General features: G+C 43.4%; 1 pseudogene across 1 annotated transcript; it reads left to right on the top strand.

Moving 5' to 3' along the window:
* Window positions 1–5,959: 5,959 nt before the first annotated feature.
* LOC311229012 (cytosolic 5'-nucleotidase 1A-like) lies at window positions 5,960–22,736 on the top strand (annotated as a pseudogene). The gene is made up of 6 exons (XR_014621056.1): window positions 5,960–6,121; window positions 7,969–8,136; window positions 10,729–10,858; window positions 17,121–17,243; window positions 18,406–18,590; window positions 22,370–22,736. The product of XR_014621056.1 is annotated as a cytosolic 5'-nucleotidase 1A-like (transcript).
* Window positions 22,737–22,783: the final 47 nt, after the last annotated feature.

A 22,783-nucleotide genomic window follows, 5' to 3' on the forward strand; every position in this document is an offset into this window, starting at 1 on the left:
GCTTTCACAGGAGAAGCACAAACTGCTGTGTCCACTGAAAGTGGTACCGGTGTCGTGGCTATATGGAACGTAAAGTATACATTCCAAAACACAATACCTCTGAGACACAGAGCTGTATGACACAAACACAAACACACACGTACTACAAATACATACACACACACACACACACACACACACATAAAAACTCATACAAACACACACACATACAAACACACACAAACACATATAAACACACATACACACACACAGAAGAACGAACACAAAAAAAAACACACACGTTTGAATGATTTATGTCCACAGACACGACGAGTTACAAAACTGGGAACAAGATGTGGGGGATATTTCAGTTCCATAACGCATTCTGTTGACAAGCGGACGACGTAGTAAAGACACACGGTCTGCCTCCCTCCAGGGTATAAAAAGTCTCTTCCACACACCGACTGCACGGCTGCGAATAATAACACTGGACAATATTCCTCATGAACCGCTTGACCCCCAAGAGCAGCGGACAGCTGGAGAGACCCCTAGCCTATAGCTACCAAATATGACTTTTATTTGTAAACAAATACAGATAGTGAATACAGATGGGGGGAAAAAAGACGTTCGAGTTAGATTTGTGTGTTGTACACCCACTGTATACAGTATGTCCCCCACACACACCACACCACATTGATATTGTGAGTGGCAACAATAAGTGTTGACAGCACCTTGGCTGTGCGTCACTTCAATACACTCCACTCATCCAGCATATTAATAGGGTTCACCCGCTCACCTGTCACACAAATCAACATCGCTTTGTGAACCAATCAGGTAATGGTTTGAAAAACACAAGCTTTGTCTTGATTTTCTTTCTTTTTTTTGTGTGTGTGGTATAGGAAAGAGAATATTGCATGTTGCAATTATTGCAATAGGCTACAAAGTGACGTCACTGTATGTCTTACCGACTGACTGACACTTATACTGACAAATGGATGGTGCTTTTACAGTAATTTTACCGGTAGAGATAGCGTCGGTTCTTTTTCAAAAGTGATTCACGTTACGTATCAATACACTTTGTACAAGGTGTTGTCGTCGTCCCCTCGGCCCTCGGTCAGCCATTTCGCCGTGACTTTTATTGAATGGAAGTGTTTACTAGATCAAGAGGTCCTGGGTTCAGCTCCCAGTGCCCCCCCTACAGGCAAGGTCACATCAGTGAATCCATTATTTTGGGGGACCCTGATGTAAACAAGACAAACGTCTTTCTCTGGTCTGCATCCCCTTAACAATTGTGTGTATTGAGCCCTACTGTATTGTACCCATTCTGCAATCTGTTAAATAAAGTTTTCATTCATTCATTGTGAGCCCGTGAACGCGAGCTATCTGCACGTGACCCCCCCCCCCCCCCCCCCCTGGCTTCATGAATACATTAGGCAATTCAAAAGTTACACAGGTCAAGACAAGCATCATCCCTTTAACTGCTTTTGTTGTATATATATCGTTACATTCACCAGACGTGCACACTGTACAACATAATATCATATTAACTTTAATAATCATAGGCTGCTGCTGCTCGTTCAACAACTACAGTAGCCTACACGTCTGTCATTCGTTTTTCAAATCGCACACGTGCTAATGTTATGGGTGTGGGGGGGGGGGGGGGGGGTCTGGTGATTATTTGAGTATCAGAATCAGAATCAGAAAGGTATTTATTATTGCCAAGTAGTTTTCACATACAAGGAATTTGATTTGATTCGTTTTTGGACGGACAGAGAATAATACGGACAGATAATAAAATAAAAAGCTGGAATAAAATAAAACGGAATATAAACTAAATTAAAATAGAATAGAATTATAAAAAAAAAATAGGTCAGGGCTGTACAACTGTGTGTATACGATGTGGTCTCATTAAAATAAGCTATACCTGGCTGCACGTGACCTCCCCTGCATGGCTTTATGAAAACACAGCACGTGCCACACACTCACATCATGTATCAATCATCAAATGATTTATGTGTCCTATTATTTTTTATCGCTGTCCACTTCAGCACCACTTCGCGCGCGACAGTGACGCGCGCGCATGACGGTACCGTTACCATCCTGCATCGGTTATAATAATAAAGAGCCTATTTCAGCATCCCCGGGTGTACCGTTATACCCCCGAGATACCCGGTGCCGCCGTGTGTCTCTCTCTACTGTATCAAGGGCACGTATAGATTAGCAAGACACGGATTTTTAAGAAAGCGTTCGTTATTAATAAGCATTCTGTCATGCCGTCCCATGCAAGTTATATGGAGTCCCGCAGAACACCTGTGTGACGGCGGTGTGTACTCACCATCAATCGCCATGATGTTCTGTTTCGGACTAAACCAAATGAAGGGGTGATGATGGGGAGAGCTCATTCTTCCGCTAGTGGCAGGGGGGGACATTTTTCTCTTTGAAGGTTTTTATAGATATAATTATGGATATCGTTTTAAGCATTCGAACACGGAGGTATAGTGAGACAGAATGGAATGTCAAGTTCAAATTTCAAAAAATAAAAAATTGTCACATATAATGTACATTACAGTGAAATGCTTGGTTCTGTATGAGCCTCCTGAGATTGTGCTTCATACAGTAGGGAAAAAAGGGTGTGGGGGGGGGGGGGGTAATAAAGACCAAGCACTATACAAAATATACAATATACAAAGTACAAACTAAAGTGTACAAAATGCAACCAAAATGCAAGAATGCAAAATGAGGTATATACAGGGATGTAGTGCAAATCTTTAGTAATAATAATGTCACAAGTCTTTCATTTGGCGAGTCTTTCATCAGAATATCTAGTGTACTCAGGTTCTACACAAAAGACACATACAAAAACTATATAAACCATAGCATTTCAGGTGAGACCAGATAAGATACAGCCTTTATCAAGCGTATTCCTCCCAAGATGGTGAGTGGCACATTCTGTTGACAGCAAAACACTAATTCCAGATGTGATCAAATTAAAAGGAGACGTGAGAAAGTATAGAGGTAGGCTGACCTATAAAGTGGTTTAGAGGTCTATATGAATTGAAAATGGGGGACCCTGATGGAAACAAGACAAACGTCTTTCTCAGGTCTGCATCCCCTTAACAATTGTATGTATTGAGCCGTACTGTATTGTACCCATTCTGCAATCTGTTAAATAAAGTTTTCATTCATTCATTCATTCAGAGAGGGAAAGAGCATTACATTACATTTTACATTTAGTAATTTAGCTGACACTTTTATCCAAAGCCACTTACAAATTGTGAACAACAAGTCAGCAGGAGGGGTACATCTCTGGCAGCTAAGGGTCAGTGGGGTTGTTCGTCAAATAGTATCAAACTTGAGTGTTACACTCTGAGTGCAATAGTAGTATCATAGACATAATAGCATGATAGGTCATAGTATAAGTAGCATAGTAGTATAGACATATTCGCATGATAAGTAGTATAAGAGTCAAGTCAAGAGTTTTATTTGTCACGGCATACGAGTATACAATGAAATGCGGGTGGTCTTGCCCGCAACATGTGCATAATACAATAGTAACAACATATAATAGAATCCAATAGAACAACATTGTGCAATAAAACAAGTAAACAGAGTAGGGCATATCGGTATATGTACATAAGTTATTTACAGAGCATGGTAGGACATGCTAGGTCCTGTGGTAGTGCAATACACTGTTAGCTACGGATGAGGCACTGGGTCTTTCTGTACATGCTATATTATACAATCTCAGTTATACTATACTAACACACAGATGGGCGACACACAGGAACACACACACATTGGGTCGCCGATGAATTGTCTCTCTGCACATGACCCAACCCATTGTCCTCCCCCCAAGGACAGCCGGGAGCAGATAGGGGCCGCGCCACGGGGACAAGTGCTCCTGTCCGTCTTCGTCAGGGAACGTGACAGCATTAGTGATCTGTTGTGCATGTTTTTCCATTGGGTTTATCTTATCGGGAGGGGAAACCTTGCGAGGATGGGGAGAACATGCAAACTCCACACAGAGGGGCCCGGGAGATACCCCACCTGGGTACCTGGCAACGTGGCAACCTGGTCCCCAAGCGGGAATCGAACCCTGGACCTATAGCTGTGAGGTGACAGTGTTAACCTAGACATATTAGCATAAGTAGTAGTATAAGTATAGTAGCATAGTAGTATATAGACATATTAGCATGATAAATAAGTAGTGTAGTATAAGTATAGTAGCATAGTAGTATAGACGTATTAGCATGATAAGTATAAGTATATAGACAAATTAGCATGATAAGTAGTAGTATAAGTATAATATTATAGTAGTATAGGGTACATAGTAGTAAAAAGACAGTAAGGTGTAACAACTGTAACAGTACATGTCATAAATGTCATGATATATATCTGTATGTTGCGTACGTCATAAATGTCATTATGAATTGAGAATGGGGGACCCTGATGTAAACAAGATGAAAGTCTTTCTCTGGTCTGCATCCCCTTAACAATTGTGTGTATTGAGCTGTACTGTATTGTACCCATTCTGCAATCTGTTAATAAAGTTTGCAATCAATCAATACTCTGTTTGATTGATTGAACAGTTTATTAACAGATTGCAGAATGGGTACAGTACAGTACAGCTCAATACATACAATTGTTAAGGGGATGCAGACCAGAGAAAGACTTTCGTCTTGTTTACATCAGGGTCCCCCATTTTCAATTCATCATAACATAGCTGTAAGGAGGAGGTTGGGTGGGTGGGGTGGGGTTGGGTGGGTGGGTGGGTGGGGGCTGTACATTGGAGGTGGGGGGGGGGGTTGGGTAGGGGGGGACACACATTTTACACTGTACATTGGAATACTGACAAAGCCTTACTTGGTCATTTACTGTACAACTAGGTTAGGACATTTGTAGGGGCCAGTTTCGAATTGCTGTCTCACGTAGGTGTTTTTTGAGAGTGTTTTTGAAAGTGGGTAGTGATTCACATTCCTTTACAGCTTTGGGTAGGGCGTTCCACATTGATGTGGCATAATTGCGAAACGTGTTTAGTCCCTTGTTTGAGCCGAATCTGGGTTTAACATGATTTGTGGAGCTCCCTCTGGTGTTGTGATCGTGGTATTCACTGACCTTTGGGAAGTATTTTGACATGTACATGGGTACCTTGGTCGCGTAGTGTATCTTGTAGACCAGGCCCATTGCAAGTTGCTGTACTCTGTCGTCTACTCTAAGCCATCCTAGGTTGTCAAAGTGGGCAGGGGTGAGGTGGGTTCTAGGAGTCAGGTCAAGCAGTAGTCTGACTAGCTTGTTTTGAGATGTTTGTAATTTGTTTTTTAGTGCCTTTGAGGTGCTTTGGTACTAGCATAGTCGTAGTACCCTTGAATGAGTGCTCCTGCTAGAGTCTTCAGGGTATTCTTGTTTACCAGAGAGGAGATCCGGTACAAGAATCAAGTTCGTTGGTTGACTTTTTTTTATTACATTGGATGCCATTTTGTCACAGGAAAGATTAGCCTCTAGGATGGAACCCAGGTAGGTAATTTCATCTTTCCTTTTGACAATAATACAATATTGTCACCCACAACTGAGAAGCCGTCGGTCTTGCTGAGTTTGTTATCTGATCTATTGCACGCCTGGCCATCCTTGTTGAACTTGGAGGAACTTGAATAATTGTCCTTCTGAAGTTTCCTCCCTTGATTTTTCCTATCAAGTTTTTATGTGTTTTTGCAGTATTGTTCCATTGTGTGCACGTGCAGCCCGTTGAGACATGTGGCTATAGACCACCGCAACACTTCCGGTATGTTGAGCTCATGGCTCTAATCAACATCCATTCACCCCCCCCCCCTCCCCTCCCCCCGCGCGTTCTTCCCCCCCCTCCCCACCACGAGCTCCATGTAACGCGGAAGTGCAGTGGTCTATGAGCACGCTGAGCGCGTATACTCATAGATATACGTCACTGGTAGTAAACACGCCCATTTTTCTTACATTTCCGCAAAGTTGTCTTGGAGTTTGTTTCTTTCTGTTCCAACCCGCGGCCACGCTCTTCATTTATTATTAAAGTATGAGCGACATTAAGTCTCCATCAAACGATGGAGAGGAGAAGGACTGGGAAGCAGCCAAAGCATTCTTTGACAACTTGAAAACAAAGAAACCGAGACCTGTGAGTCTATTGTTTGTCAGCTAATCTAGGCTACTCTAGGTAATGACAAGGGATGCGTTATAATGGCATTATTATTATTAAAACAGCGCATTCGTGTAAACTATCCTGTGCTTTTAAATGGTGTGATGTTTCAAGTTCACGTTTTGTTTTATTTATCACATAATAATGTACATTGTTACAGTGAAATGCTTGGTTCTGTAATATGAGCCCCTCTGCGATTGTGCTGATTGATTGATTGATTGAAAACTTTATTAACAGATTGCAGAATGGGTACAATACAGTACAGCTCAATACACACAATTGTTAAGGGGATGCAGACCAGAGAAAGACTTTCGTCTTGTTTACATCAGGGTCCCCCATTTTCAAGTCATCAGGACATATATGACATACATGTGTGGTGGATTTTTGACGTCTCCAGGGATGGTTAAATGAAATACAGAGACAAGAGATTGGCCTTAAATCAGAGTGCAAACCACCAGGTTCTCCACGGACATCCAGCAGCCTAAAACAGTGTCACACTGCGAATTAGGCATTCTGAAATAATCAAACAGGAGCAGAAAGAGACAGCCGGATTACTCACGTTAAATGAATACAATACAGGTTTATTGGAAAAGAAAATAATACAGTACGCCCATACGGACGGACTTTCAGTCTGTCAGAGTGCATATTCACAGGTCTGTCAGAGTGAAAGTGAAGACAAAGCAATATTGTAATGGCTTAACACAGTGAGATAGAGACGCCTCCTTCGATGCATTCTTGGGAGGCTCCAAAAAGGGCTTCTAGCCGGCGCTGACCTTGACAAACTTATCAGGCCAGATGAATGGGTGCCCTGTCTTTAAACAGAAATCATGACTTCACAAAGAGAGAAGGGGGAGGAGGAGGTGGAGGGGGGGGGGAGGAGGAGGAGGAGGGGGTGGAGGAGGAGGAGGAGGAGGAGGAGGATGTGAAATTACCCTTCACACATGACATACAGATAGTCAGTACTGCTACATCTATACATTTATGACATACCAGATTTGCAAATACAGTACTGTTTGTGATACAGAAGGAGTCAAGAAAAGGGAGTATATACATTTGACGTAGAAACTGTACATTGGAGGAGGTTGGGTGGGGGGGGGTTGGGTACGTTGGGATATTGACAACCATACTGGGTAATTTACATTGGAGGTGGTTGGGGGGGGGGGGGGGGGGGGGGCACACTGTATAAACAAGCAAAACTGTACATTGAGGGGGGGGGGGGGGGGGGGAGACACTGTACAAACAAACAAAATTGTACATTAGACTATTGACAAAACCATACTAGGTAAATGACTGTACATTGGAGGGGGTTGGGTTAGGATATTTACAGGGGCCAGTGTTGAATTGCAGTCTCCCGTAGGTGTCCCTTGAGAGAGGTTTTGAAAGTGGGTAGTGATCCACATTCCTTTACAGCTTTGGGTAGGGCGTTCCACATTGATGTGGCATAATTGCGAAACGTGTTTAGTCCCTTATTTGAGCCGAATCTGGGTTTAACATATGCTGCATACAGTATAAACAAGTAAAAATAATAAAGACCTAACACTATACAAAAAAATACAATATATGTAAGCAAAAAGTACCAAAATGCAACCAAAATGGAAGAATGCAATATTTTGTAACGTGTTTTCCGGTCACGGTCTACCTGTATGTCATGTATGTCATATATGTCATTATGAATAGAAAATGGGGGACCCTGATGTAAACAAGACGAAAGTCTTTCTCTGGTCTGCATCCCCTTAACAATTGTGTGTATATTGAGCCGTACTGTATTGTACCCATTCTGCAATCCCGTTAATAAAGTTTTCAATTAAATCACTCAAACGGAACAGCCCAAACCCAGGAATGCGGTCACCATCGCAGTCTCCTCCCGCACCTTGTTCAACATGGTCGCTGAGAGGAAGATCTATGAGGAGGCCGGCCTGGAGACGTACACCGCCCATCAGGTGGAGCACGAGAGCGAGCCGCTGAAGCCAGGCGCCGCCTTCCCCTTCGTCAAGGTATTTGAAATTTGAAATTTATTGGAAGGATAAACCCCTTGAGATATGCTATCCCTAGTTTTCGAGGGGGTCCTTAACATAGGATACAAAACATACAATACAATACAGTACAATACATAACAAAACAAAAAACAGGACAACAAATGCACTTCTACACTGACAGACGCTCTCCCAAGCTCACCCCCACAGTCCACACTGATTCCTCCCAAGAGGATCACCAATATTTATATGTTCCCTTATAAAACACATAAGAAAATTATAATTTGATCTGTAAACGACATGTAAGCCCTAACACAGTAAATCAATAACAGGTGCAAGTAGTCTGTAGATGAGTGAACACAGATATCTTGAATAACCGGTAAGAAGTAAGAGAGCTGAGTGAACTAGGCAGTTTGTTCCAATCAGCTGGTGCTTTATATTTAAAGGCAAGTCGACCGATAGCTTTGATGGTTCGAGGTATACTAAAGAAAGGAAGATCCGTGTGTCTTAAATTATAAGTTGAACTATATGGTGTTAAGAACTGCTTTAGATAGGGGGGGATAATTAAAGTAAATACATTTGTAAACAAAAAGCAACCAATGAAAATGTCTTCTGAATTGGGGAGAAAGCCAGTTTAACGACTCAAACATAAGACAGTGATGGGTTCTATAAGGACACCTCAATATAAATCGGCAAACACTATTATAAATAACATTTAAAGGACGGAGATTTGTTAGTGTGGTGTTTTGATAGACTATATCTGCGTAATCCATTATTGGAAGTACCAGCTGTATAATGATTCTTTTCCTAACCTGAAGAGAAAAACAGTTAATAGAACGATACAGGTAGTAAAAACAACACAAGCAGTGTAAACAAATAAGTCAATATAATTTACTATCTAACTAACTGAAATATACAGTATTCACACACAGTATCACAGTATTCACATAAGGTGCAGTATGCATAAGGTAGTGTTATTGTCCTTTTTAGGTTCCTATTAGTTCTAGTTGGATGGTTGGCAGCAGTCCCTGCCCACTGTTGTGGAGCCTGATGGCCGCTGGTATGAAGGACTGTCCGAGGCGGTTAGTTCAGTGTCGAACGTTAGCTAGTTATTAACAATGGAACACATTGCTGATGATTCCGACGTCCGAGGTAATAACCTGTTTAAATGACAGGGTGATAAACGAGGAGATGGCTGATCCCATTCAACTCGATGTCTGTTGTCAAACTGAAAGGTTTCCACACTTTCACGCGCTACTACACCAGTGACGTAATGACCCTTCCTTCCTTTATAGTCGCCCCGGCTCCATCCAGGAAATCCAGTTATTGTATTGTATAACCTTGTAGAAGCCTGCTCATTAAATAAACACACGTCCATCCGAGAATTGAGAATGATCTGTAGTTCAGTTTTCTGCGTGGAATGATTTTGAGAGGGAAAAGGTGTCGTGCCCCCACTGTAATAATAATAGTACATCAGATTTATATAGCACTTTTCCTAATACTCAGACACTTTACAAAACAAACAATACACAATACAGTTTTAGTAGAGAAAATAAAAATGTATATAAAAAGGTGAGAGAGGAAGGAGTTCATGGGTTGAAAGCAAGGGGAAAAACGGTGGGTTTTGAGGGCTTTTTTAAATGATGAAAGAGTGTCTGCATGGCGGATATGGTTGGGCAGGGCGTTCCAGAGGATGGGTGCAGCTGCAGCGAAGGCCCTGTCGCCCCCCCCCCCCCCCCCCCCCCCCAGGTCCGGAGCTTAGTCCTGATGGGTTGGGGGAGGTTAGCATCTGCGGACCTGAGGCAGTGGGTAGGCATGTGGTGGAGAAGGAGGTCAGAGGTAGGAGGGGGCCAGGTTGTTGAGGGCTTTGAAGGTGATATAATTTTTTACTGGATCCTGTACATGATGGGGAGCCAGTGGAGATCGTGGAGGATGGGGGGTGATGGGGTCGGAGCATGCGAGCAGCAGAGTTTTGGACGTATTGTAGTTTATTGAGGATTTTGGTGGATGTGCCATAATGAATGCTGTAATGTAGGGCTGACCCCTATTAGTCGATTAGTCGACTAATCGGTCGAAAGGAGCCGTAGTCGACTGCCAATACAAAAAAAGAAAAGATTTAAATATTTTTATAAATCTTAAAAAAAAAAGAAAAAAAATCATTATTTCCAAAAGAAAAGAGGCCTAGAAGCGTGGCTAATGCTAATGGCACGCATACCAGAGGCTAACTGCCTACGAAAACAGGCACAGAGGCACTGAAAGAGGATTTCACCCGTCTAATGAACACACTAGAGTAGACAAATATCAAGATGTATCCATCAGTGGACCAATTGCATGCTTTTGCAGAGGACAAGAAGCCTTCAGTCGACTCCTTCAGACATTAAGCACCCCCCACAGCCCAAATGGAATGAAAAAATAAGATTTAAAATATAATTATACATTTTTTATATTTTTTTATTAGTCGACCAATAATCGACTAACGGCAAATTTTGGCCTATCATAGTCGACCATCCAAATCCTTAGTTGGGGACAGCCCTACTGTAATGTTTATGTTGACACTTCTTGCCACATGGCGGACACAACGCGTTGTGCAATAACCCCTGCATGTCCCGGCAGGCCCTGATGCACGTCAACGGCAGGCTGAGGGAGCTCTACCCAGACAGCGAGGAACTGTTCGACATCGTGCTCATGACGAACAACCACGCCCAGGTCGGAGTTCGCCTCATCAACAGCATCAATCACTACGGTAGGGCGTGTCCCTAACATGACTGACTGCATTTCACCTGCGCTGCAAGGCCTGTATTCTGCACAAGTAAATACAGGGTATCTGCAGGGTATTAACCCGTTCACTGCGACAATACAGAAGAAGGTTAACCCTTTCACTGCCATACGGCAAAGGGTTAACCCTTCACTACAGAAGGTTAACCCTTTGACTACCACACAGTTAAGCGTCTGTAGTGTCGTAGTGAAAGGGGTTAACCTTCTGTACTCGCAGGGGCTCTTTCAGAAATAAGCATTTCATATCAAGTATTCTGTATTTTGTTGTTACGTATAATAAACAAACTTGAATAAACTTGTAGTGTGGTGGTGAAAGGGTTCAAACGTATTTAAAAAGTCTTAAATTTCATTTCCACAGGTATATTCTGGGGGGAAAAAAGTACCTTCTTACTGTCTTATACTGTCATGCACTCTTCCTACTATACTACTATGTCTATACTACTATGCACTCAACACTGCAGCACCCAAGTTTCAGCACTGTTTGATGAACATTGTTACTCGGTTGTAAGAGTTGTACCTTTCCTGCTGACTTGTCGTGCAGAACTTGTAAGTCGCTTTGGATAAAAGCGTCAGCTAAATGACATAATGTAATGTAATGATATAAAAGAAATGTAGGGGGGCAGCCGCCAGGTCAGTGTTGCTAACTTGCTATGCGTTTTTGTTTTTTTGCTAGTATGGTCGTGAAATTGGTATTCAATTTAACTAGTTGAAACCTGCAGATTTCCTGAAATAGTTCAACAGTTCAACAGGCAACTAGGAATGATAACTATTCTAGCTATACATAGCTTAATGGGTAGAGTGCTTGGGGCGCGTCTATACTTTTACCAACTAACTTGCATTTTGTCTGCGATCTGATTGGCCACTGACGTTTCTGGTCATGTGACATGTGCGCCAATCGCGTGATGCCTGTTTCTGCGCCTATTTCCGCCTCTAACAGCCTGCAAACTACCTAACGCCTAGTTATATCACTGGTTAAGCTTAGGCGACTCTTTCGAAGTTGGTTAAGGTTAGAGTTTGGAATCAGGGCTGGTGTTCTATCGCCCTGCTCTAAGACAAACTCTAATGTTAACCAACTTGAAAGAATGCCTAAGCTTAACCAGTGATAGAAACAGGCGTCACACGATTGGCGCAGATGTCACATGACCAGAAACGTCAGTGGCCAATCAGATCGCGGAAAAATGCAAGTTAGTTGGTAAAAGTATAGACGTGCTTGGGGCCACCAATATTGTAAGGTGCTTTGCGTGCTACTAACAAAGTCTCTCAAGAGAAGTCAGCTCACTCTGCTGTCGTCTTAGGCCCCGTCCACACGAACGCTGGGTTTAATGTAACCGTGATTGTATGTGCGCAGTTGCACTGTTCGGCCACACACAACCGGGGATTTGCTACACTGCAACCGCGGTCTTTTGAAACCGGTGGCCAGGGTGAAGTTGTGCGGTTTTGCAGTTGCGTGTGGGCATAGCAACCGAGGTTATTCCCAGTGTTTACAGCAGAGCTGTCGCAATTATTTCCCATGTTCACGGCAGACCGCGGGGTAGAGAGATCATAGCAGAGCCAACTACACCAGTGTTTACAGCAGTCCCAAGTAGCGTTATATGAAAATGATTGTAACAAACTTTTGTTCGAAACGTATCGTCTGTGTTGAAGAGTGTTGTGATCGACTGATGTCTTGTCGCCGAATTCTCCCCTGGCTGGACCTCGACTCCGTCCATTAGTCCAAACATCAGAACTATTTCTGGGAGTCACTTGCAATATCGCGCTATAATTAATATAATTTGCCGTCCTCCTCAGATTGCTTATTCATGTGTAACACGCACGGTTATTTCCAGTGTTTACAGCAGAGCTGTCCCAAGTAGCTGCGGCTACCAACGTGTTGTCAAGTTATTGTTATAAGGAGCCCAGTCCAAAACTACAACAGTCTGCATACCCTTAACAATTGTTTGTATTGAGCCGTATTTGTATTGTACCCATTCTGCAATCTGTTAAATAAAGTTTTCATCCATTTCTACTAGCGTTAACGTTACTACGTTAATAGCCTCGATGCTAACTATATACATGGAGAATGCCATTCAATTTCATGTAGCTAACACCTAACAACACCGGCGGTCTTTTGTGAGACGAAACTATCCGCTCTTGGTGGTAAATTGTGTTGCTGATGGTTTTGTTTCATCAACAAAATGAGAGGCAGAACACAGTGAATGTATCCGTTTGTTTATTGCAGTTTCTTTCTTTGCTGAAAATAATATGTTCCGTTGGCAAAATGATCCAGTCCAGCTGTGCTTCTAAACAGGAAGTTTACTTCTTCTTCTTCAGTTAATTAATGGCAGATCGCGACCCAACAGGAAGTTTAGTGAGCGTTCAATCTTTTCTGATTGGTTGAAATGGCCTTCATGTCTGAACAACATCGCCGCCTACTGCTTTGGCATTGTATTACATTGTACTAAATGTATCGGTTGCTGGGTTCCAGCTCTGCCGTGAGTACGCAGTTATACACGGTTGTCCACCTGTGTTCACCGTGTGGACGGAGTTTTATTTTTTCAAACTTCGGTCATATTAAATCCAAACTCTCGTGTGGACAGGGCCTAAGTAACGGGAACTAACAAGATGACCTAGTTCCCTGTGACAGAGGGTCACAGCAGCATGGGAATAAGTCTCCTTATTCTTCTAAATCTTTTACAACTCAAAATGCAGTAGATTATAATTTTACTCAACATAAAATAACATCACATTTAATTGAATTTTCTCTGAATGTTTGTTTTTTAGTTAGTAGCTTCGTTGTTGCCGCCATCTTTAGCGTTACAGATTTCTCCATTCAAAACTCCCAGAGTGCTCAGTTTACTCATTATATATATTATAGTGTCTCTGGTACTAATACTAGAGAAGCAGCCTGTAGCAATGGTGGGTGCTGCTTCCTGGGTTCGGACCAACGGTACCCTCGGAGACGGACTTGAAACCGCCGGGTCTCGTTTAGCGCACACGGTCCCTGACAGCATGATCCACGGGTCAAACCTAAACTGAACAAATATAATGTTAGCCCTTTCACTACCACACTAGTACCAAAGGGTCAACCCTTTCACTGCGACAATACAGAAGGTTAACCCTTTCACTGCCACACGACAGAAGGTTAACCCTTTCACAACCACACGACAGATGGTTAACCCTTGCACTACCACACTACAGATGGTTAACTATTAATAAATATAATGTTAGCATAAATAACGCCCAGGTCGACTATCTCCTGCCAGCGAGCTCCTCCGCTCAGGCCCTGCTCCATGGTGCCGTGTGTCCCTTCAGTCCCAGTCTCTCAGTGGGTGCTATAGGAGAGACATGGTTACTCACCCAGACAAGCTGGCACTTCTGCCAATGAACCCTCCCCTCCCACTGCGTCGGTGAATCCCTCCTGCGGGGGCACTTCCACCACCGACACCGGCCAAGTCTGGCAGCGCGGCTTCTCTCAACTCGTGTCCAATATAGAGGAGAGCGTATTCAAGATTCAAGAGATTTATTTGTCACATACATATACACACGAGACACGTAGTGAAATGAAGGTGACCGTGCCCGCCTTGATCGTGCAAAAGAATACAAATAATAATAATAGAATAAAATAGAATAGAATAGATAATAAAAGACACAATAAAAGGTACACTAAGATGTTGTTGACGTACGTTAGCGTAGTTGACAGTGCTATTTCTGTGTTACTACGACCCTGGCTCAGAGAGGGAAGCAACACAAAGGGACACAAACAACCAAGGTCAAGTTTAAACCAAAAATGACATATTTATTAATAAAACTGAATAAAGGGTAACGTGTGGTGGCAGTAGGGGAAGGCACTGCTCCAACAGTGAGAGAGAGAGAGCGTGGGGCGGGGGAGGGCCTCTTAAGCCCACTGCAGGCAGCTTCTCAATTGGCTGATTGCTGCTGCCAATCTACCTGGAACACAGGACACACAATTAACAGCAGCAGTACATAACATTCTGTTTGTGTAAATTGTGCACCTTGTTGTTGTATCTTTATTAGTATTGTACTTACAGTACTTTTATACTTTACGTTGTGCAGCACTTTGGTCAACCTCGGTTGTTTTTAAATGCGCTATGTAAATAAATTGGAAGGATGTGGGGGGGCATCATGACATATCTATCCAACGGAACCTGACTACTTTATCTCAGTGAACACCGATCAAGCCCCCCCCCCCCCCCCCACGTCTTTACTGGAATCGGAATTTGGTCACTAGAGCGTTTTATTGTAAATCATCCCTCAGGGTAAAACTTGTAGATATTGAATAATGAATAGAGACGGAAGCGTCATGCAGTTCCCTAATGGGTTGATTACTATTTCACGTTTCATGCCAAGGAGAATCTAGGCGTGTTGCTGTGTATAAAGATGTCCGTTCTATCTGCCATGTCCTTTCATTCATCTGACCTCGCTCCGAGAGACGGACCCTTCTCAGTCTAGCACCAATTTCTCCTTACGCAGAGAGAGAGGGGGAGAGGGAGAGGGAGAGAGAGGGAGAGAGAGGGAGAGAGAGAGAGGGGGAGAGAGAGGGAGAGAGAGAGAGAGAGGGGGAGAGGGGGAGAGGGAGAGAGAGTTATTCTATATGCATGCTGGTGTAGGCAGGACTTCCCAGGATTTACAAACAAGATGGAGTCTCCACTAGGGGGTGGTCTGGAGGGGGAGGGGGGCTGTGCCTCAACTAGGGGGTGGTCTGGAGGGGGAGGGGGGCTGTGCCTCAACTAGGGGGTGGTCTGGAGGGGGAGGGGGGCTGTGCCTCAACTAGGGGGTGGTCTGGAGGGGGAGGGGGGCTGTGCCTCAACTAGGGGGTGGTCTGGAGGGGGGCTGTGCCTCAACTAGGGGGTGGTCTGGAGGGGGAGGGGGGCTGTGCCTCAACTAGGGGGTGGTCTGGAGGGGGGCTGTGCCTCAACTAGGGGGTGGTCTGGAGGGGGGCTGTGCCTCAACTAGGGGGTGGTCTGGAGGGGGAGGGGGGCTGTGCCTCAACTAGGGGGTGGTCTGGAGGGGGAGGGGGGCTGTGCCTCAACTAGGGGGTGGTCTGGAGGGGGAGGGGGCTGTGCCTCAACTAGGGGGTGGTCTGGAGGGGGGCTGTGCCTCAACTAGGGGGTGGTCTGGAGGGGGAGGGGGGCTGTGCCTCAACTAGGGGGTGGTCTGGAGGGGGAGGGGGGCTGTGCCTCAACTAGGGGGTGGTCTGGAGGGGAGGGGGGCTGTGCCTCAACTAGGGGGTGGTCTGGAGGGGGGCTGTGCCTCAACTAGGGGGTGGTCTGGAGGGGGGCTGTGCTTCAACTAGGGGGTGGTCTGGAGGGGGGCTGTGCCTCAACTAGGGGGTGGTCTGGAGGGGGGCTGTGCTTCAACTAGGGGGTGGTCTGGAGGGGGGCTGTGCCTCAACTAGGGGGTGGTCTGGAGGGGGGCTGTGCCTCAACTAGGGGGTGGTCTGGAGGGGGGCTGTGCCTCAACTAGGGGGTGGTCTGGAGGGGGGCTGTGCCCTCTGCCCGGGAGGCAAAAATAATTGGCAATAAAGGAAGCCATTTGATGTAATTTCCTGAAACTTAAAAACATAATTTCAATAGCAAACACAAGGTACGTTCCAAATAAGTTATTTATTTAAATACAGTGTATAAGGTTGCACAATCATTTTAACATTGAACACGAAAACACACTCACACATGTACACACACACGCACACACACACAGCTGGCCCCAAGCTTTCACTGCAAAAACAAAGTTATTTATATATATATATTTTCTTTTATTCATATTTATTTATTTATGTTTAACACATGGTGGCGCTGGTGCATTGCCATAGTGGCACTGCCTCCTATACTATTGTTTAGGGAAAGCCCAGGTAGGTATGTTGATCTTATACTAGTACATATCCCGTTGTATTGGTTTGCCCTCTTGTGGACATAATGAACAATAATAGATCATTCGAATGGTTGGAACCTAGATGTTTCCTTAGTAGGAACGGTGGAACGTCATTAACCCTTTCACTGCCACTCTACCAAAGGGTTAACCCTTTCACTGCGACACTACAGAAGGATAACCCTTTCACTGCCACACGACAAAGGGTTAACCCTTTCACTACCACACTACAGAAGGTTAAAATGTCACTACCACACCGTCTGTACTAGTGTGGTAGTGAAAGGTTAACCTTCTGTAGTGTGGTAGTGAAAGGGTTAATGTGGTGTTCCACTTATGTGATTGTTGTTTGCCCTTCCCTCCATCAGACTTGACCATCGAGAGGTTCTGTATGACCGGAGGGAACAGTCCCATCGGCTACCTGAAGGCCTACATGACCAACCTGTACCTGTCCAAGGACGCCGAGAAGGTCACGGAGGCCATTGAAGAAGGTAGGCGTTGCTGCCGGCAACCACACAGGTGTTCTGTTGAACACCATCAATTAGGTTGAGGCTCGAATGTCCAGTTAAAGGAACAAAATCAACAGGGCTTTTGAGGTGATGAAATCACTGCGCCAAGGCAGTAGTGGTTCGGCAAAAAAAATAGTTCCAAGGATATATCTGCTTAGAAAACGAGAATGTCAGTTTTTTTTAATTCTATTTCTCCATGTGGTAAATACACAGGTCACAACATGTTTACAGGAACGTTTTTTGGAGTTGTATTTGGAGTGTATTTGGCACACACTGGCACACCTACTTCCAGTGAATGACGCTAAGCTAGGCTAACGGTGTGGCTGTTCCCTAAGCCTAATGCATGCACAGAGAAGAAAAAGGGTAGGTATCCGCTTGTCTAACTCCAGGGTAGATGGCAAATAAGCTAATTTCCCAAAAAAGTTGGCGTGTTCCTTTAAGTTCAGGCATGGTTGCCTCCGCCATCGGTGTGTGAATGTGTGAGTGAGTGGGTGAATGTGAGGAACAAAATTGTAAAGTGCTTTAGATAAAAGGGATATATAAATGCACCATTTACCCCCAGTATGCAGAAATATTCGAATACACCATTTCTGGACTTTATTGCGCTAGGGCCTAACAAAATTAATAGTTGGTTTCCGGTTGCCGACCGACCCTGCCGATTTAGGTGCGACCCAATATATTTTATGAGTTTTTAAAAAAATTATATAAAAAAAAAGAAAAAGAAAATCCGATTTTTTTTTTTTTTTTTTTTTTTTTTAAGAATAAAGTTTCATATAAATCTTAGTCAAACATTTAGTATTATGGATATTAAACATGCTGGCAGAGTACATGCATCCATGTTGTTGTGAACATTTTAATTAAATAAAGAAATTCCCTATCCATAGTCGCCATGGGAAAGAATAAAATAAAAAAATAAAATAAAATAAATTCCCTACCTACCCATGGCCAAACTGACAACCAACAGGAAACCAACAATATATTTTACTTTGCCTAGATGGGGAAACTTGGTTACACCATACAGTGACCTACGCAAAAAACACGACCATGTGACGTGAGGTCTTCACAGAAGTCTGTGCAAATGTCTAAAATCCTACCGGGTGACATGACTAACCTTTTGAACCCGCCCCCCCTCTCTATGCCTCAGGTATCGCTGCAGCCACCATGTTTAACATGGACACGGAGAGAGAGCTGAGCGACACTCAGCTGAGAGTGGCGTTTGACGGCGACGCCGTTCTCTTCTCCGACGAGTCTGAGATCATCGTGAAGAAACACGGCCTGGACACCTTCTTTGAGCACGAGCAGGAGTTCGAGAACAGCCCTCTCGCCCAGGTAACACGTTCACGTCACCCGCTAAGAGTTCTGAAAGAGTTTCATTTGTAGGTGAAACATGTGATATTTTGATACTTTGTTTTCCCATTTATAAATAGATATTAAATATAATAAAAAATAAATAATAATAAAACATTTACAAATATATAGGTCTGGTTTACTCCAATGTTTACAAACATTACCCAACATAAGAAACTTAATAAAGCCACAAAATACAGTTTAAAACTCATATCTACTGTTAGTAATTGTTATTTGAAAATGTCCAGAGCATAATTTAGCCCCTTTCCCAACATGCTAGTATACATGACATGGTTGGTACCAATGGATTCCTAAATTTGTCTAGTTTAATTCGTATGACACCAGTATCTTCGTGCTAGCTACTAGCTCTGAGCCGCTAGTCTCTGAAAGACAGTAATGACACCAGTATCTTCGTGCTAGCTACTAGCTCTGAGCCGCTAGTCTCTGAAAGACAGTAATGACACCAGTATCTTCGTGCTAGCTACTAGCTCTGAGCCGCTAGTCTCTGAAAGACAGTAATGACACCAGTATCTTCATGCTAGCTACTAGCTCTGAGCCGCTAGTCTCTGAAAGACAGTAATGACACCAGTATCTTCGTGCTAGCTACTAGCTCTGAGCCGCTAGTCTCTGAAAGGACAGTAATGACACCAGTATCTTCGTGCTAGCTACTAGCTCTGAGCCGCTAGTCTCTGAAAGACAGTAATGACACCAGTATCTTCGTGCTAGCTACTAGCTCTGAGCCGCTAGTCTCTGAAAGACAGTAAGACACCAGTATCTTCATGCTAGCTACTAGCTCTGAGCCGCTAGTCTCTGAAGACAGTAATGACACCAGTATCTTCATGCTAGCTACTAGCTCTGAGCCGCTAGTCTCTGAAAGACAGTAATGACCACCAGTATCTTCATGCTAGCTACTAGCTCTGAGCCGCTAGTCTCTGAAAGACAGTAATGGACACCAGTATCTTCGTGCTAGCTACTAGCTCTGAGCCGCTAGTCTCTGAAAGACAGTAATGGACACCAGTATCTTCATGCTAGCTACTAGCTCTGAGCCGCTAGTCTCTGAAAGACAGTAATGACACCAGTATCTTCATGCTAGCTACTAGCTCTGAGCCGCTAGTCTCTGAAAGACAGTAATGACACCAGTATCTTCATGCTAGCTACTAGCTCTGAGCCGCTAGTCTCTGAAAGACAGTAATGACACCAGTATCTTCATGCTAGCTACTAGCTCTGAGCCGCTAGTCTCTGAAAGACAGTAATGACACCAGTATCTTCGTGCTAGCTACTAGCTCTGAGCAGCTACAGCCTCTGAAAGACGGTAATGTCGGCCAGGGGTCTCTTGGTGGTTAATTCCTGGAAATGTCACAAACCCTGCACTTCGAGTCCTACATAAAGATCCATCCAATAAGATTATGATCATGGACTGAAAGATAACCCCACCCATCCCCTCCAGCCATAGAACATTTTCTTCTTATCGCTCCTCGGCGGTGAGGTGAAGGTTAACGGCGCAGCGAGCCGTCCGTCACCGGAAGCCCCATTGATGCCTAATAGAGACGAGCAACCTGGGAATATCGGCAGAGCGTTAGCGACGGTCGACTTAAGTCTGTCACCACTGAACTCGTGGTGATCATCGTCCATCAGCAGCCAATCAGATCTCTACCTGTTTGCATTATCTTTATTTTTCAGTTACTATATATACTATGTATACACACATTGAATTCATTTTTTTCTTTTAATTTATAAATTTGTATTCCTATGGATCAATGACCCACACCATTTTGGGTGTGCTCTCTTAATCGTCCCTTAAATCAATCTTAATCAGGTCCTACACATTTTTACACATACAAGGAATTTTATTTGGTTGTTTTTGGTGCAACATTAACGGACTAAAGAATAAAATAAAAAGGTAGAATAAAATAAAATGGAAGATTATTATAAGCACAATATAATATAATTATTAAATAAAATTGTGCACAGTGTGGTCAAGTATATAATAATAATAATAATAATAATAATAATATTAATATAATAATAATAATAATAATAATAATAATAATAATAATAATAATAATAATAATAATAACTTTATTTATATAGCACCTTTCATACATGGATTGCAGCCTCAAAGTGCTTCATAGCAATGGCATAAATTGAACATAGGCATAACATTTGCATACAGTTGACAGAATAAAAGCAATGCATAAAGTGCAGACATAAGAATAGGTATAAAAGACAATAAAAGTAGTGCAATGTAGAAAGTGCATTATACACTAATTAATTAGAATAAAATATGTTTAACTGCTGGAAAGAGATGTGCAGTCTTTATATATATATACACACACATTGGAATTCATGTATTCTTTTTCTTTTTTTCTATGGATCAATGACCCACACCCAAAATGTTGGGTGTGCTCTCTTGATCATCCCTTAATCTCATGTTATCTTTCCTACTGATTTGATTTTGAGATTTGATATTTTTTATTTTCGTGTCTTACATACAGATGTATGCCCAGCCCATATGGGCTTACAAGACACATAACAATAAGTATATAATAATATACTTTACCAATTACTTAACAAATGACATAGACCAAGATGGCCATAAAAAATACAAGAAAAACAATAAAACGTAATATAACACAAGCTGTACTCAATGTAAATAAACAGAAATCAAAAATCCTGCAAAACCGAAGATGTCCTCCACAAAAAAACAACTCAACTCTCAGACTGCCAAAACAAATCTGGGTTTACAATTTGAATTTTCTCAAATAAAGCCCTCCTCAAAGTGGTGTACAAAGGGCAATAAAAACAAATGGTATTCATCCTCCACCACTCCCAGAACGCACAACCGCTCCTCCTCAGGTTTACCCTGGAATCTACCCACATCCACCGCCAATGGCAGGGTGCCAGACCTCATCTGGGAACACAGAGACCTCCGTCTTCTCTTTAAGTTTAACATAAGGTTCAGTAAAATACTCATTTTTAATTGCAACATATTTCTAAGTTTAGACTACACCTGGCAAATTGTTCATAAAAATCATACTCAAGTCAGTAGAAGACTACTACTACTAATCACAATCAAAAAGGTCTTCATGCCAAGTAATTTACACCATACAAGGAACTTGATTTGGTCATTTTTGGTGCGACATTAACGGACAGACGATTACAGTAGAATAAAATAAAATGTATATATTAAAATAGAAGCACAATAGAATAGAATTATAAAATAAAACAGGCCAGGGCTGTACAATTGTGCACGGTGTGGTCAAGTATATACAACCACTAATTAGAATAACAATACACGATACAGTGGGATGGAATTTTAGCAGGGCTGTGCAAAAAGTTATGATCCTAATTAGGGATGCTCGAGTATTGACTTTTTTTACCGATACCGATATACCGATATTGTCCAACTCTTAATTTCCGATACCGATATCAACCGATACCGATATATGCAGGGTTTCCCCCCCCCCCCCCCCCCCCCCCCCCCCCCCCCACAAACGGAATAATTTCAGGTAATTAACATTACATATCTCTTGTTGTGGAATTAACACAACATTATGCATACTTTTGACAATAAATAAAATCTGAATTTGTTTTTCCTGGGTAAATAAAGGTTATAGAAATGTAAAAAGAAATATATATATATATTTTTTAAACGATACTGATATTTTCCGATATCACATTTAATGCCAATATCGGCCGATAATATCGGACAACCCTAACCCTAACCCTAACCTTGACCCACGTGGCCTGCCCCCCCACAGGGGCCCCTGAAGTGCTTCCTGGAGGCCCTGGGGAAACTCCAGCGCAAGTTCTACGCCAAGAACGAGCGCATGAACTGCCCCTTACGCACCTTCCTGGTCACGGGCCCGCAGCGCCGCCAGCTCGGGGGCCCGCGTCCTGAAGACCCTCCGGAGCTGGGGCCTGGAGATCGACGAGGCCCTCTTCCTGGCCGGCGCCCCCAAGGGCCCGCTCCTGGCAAGATAAAGCCGCACATCTTCTTCGAAGACCAGATGTTCCACGTGGAGGGGGCCAAGGAGTCGGGCACCATAGCCGCACACGTGCCTTACGGGATTGGACAGAAGTACCACAAGGGGAAGCTCATCGAGCAGGCCCGCCAAGGGGGAGTGATCCTCCAGTGGGGGGGGGGGGGGGGGGGGGGGGGGGGGGGGTCTGTC

This window comes from Notolepis coatsorum, assembly GCF_963971535.1.
Source record: "Notolepis coatsorum genome assembly, chromosome: 5".
Lineage (NCBI taxonomy): Eukaryota > Metazoa > Chordata > Actinopteri > Aulopiformes > Paralepididae > Notolepis > Notolepis coatsorum.